The sequence below is a fragment of the Wasmannia auropunctata genome, unplaced genomic scaffold (assembly GCF_000956235.1).
Source record: "Wasmannia auropunctata unplaced genomic scaffold, wasmannia.A_1.0 LD336054.1, whole genome shotgun sequence".
NCBI lineage: Eukaryota > Metazoa > Arthropoda > Insecta > Hymenoptera > Formicidae > Wasmannia > Wasmannia auropunctata.
Window position 1 is genome coordinate 168,515 of NW_012026836.1, and position 634 is coordinate 169,148.

The window sequence follows — 634 nt, forward strand, 5'->3', positions numbered from 1 at the left end:
TACTTCTGTGTAATTGTCAGTAATACATCTATGTGATTTCCAATAATATTTCCAGTAGTTTCGTGTGATATTTTATGTAGTAGCCAGTAATACCTCGGCAGTCGGTCTTTTCCGTAAGGGTTTACTTGAGGAGTTAAAAAGTTTAGAGACTGAAGGATTATCCATTACATCAAATGGCACAACATTAAATGTATTTTTTGTAGTAGTTCTTATTGTTGGAGATAATTTAGGAATTCATTCTATTTTTGGTTACCAGGAAAGTTTTTTAGCAAATTTCTGTTGCCGATTTTGTACTGAAAAAAAAAAAAAAAAAAGAAAATTTTAAAACACAAATCGACTTACAAGTAGGATCTATCAGAATAACAGATTATAAAGATCACGTATGTAGTAATACTTTTGGAATAAAAGAAGAATCTTTATGGAATGATCTTAATCATTTTCATGTTTATGGAAATATAAGTTGCGATATAATGCACGATTTATATGAAGGCGTTTATCGCTACGACATGGCTTCAATTATAAATCATTTTATACAGAATAATTATTTTTCATTAACAATGTTAAATTTTCGAATTAAATATTTTCCTTATAGCAATTTTGAGAAAAATAAACCGCCTGTAATAACCAAAAATCA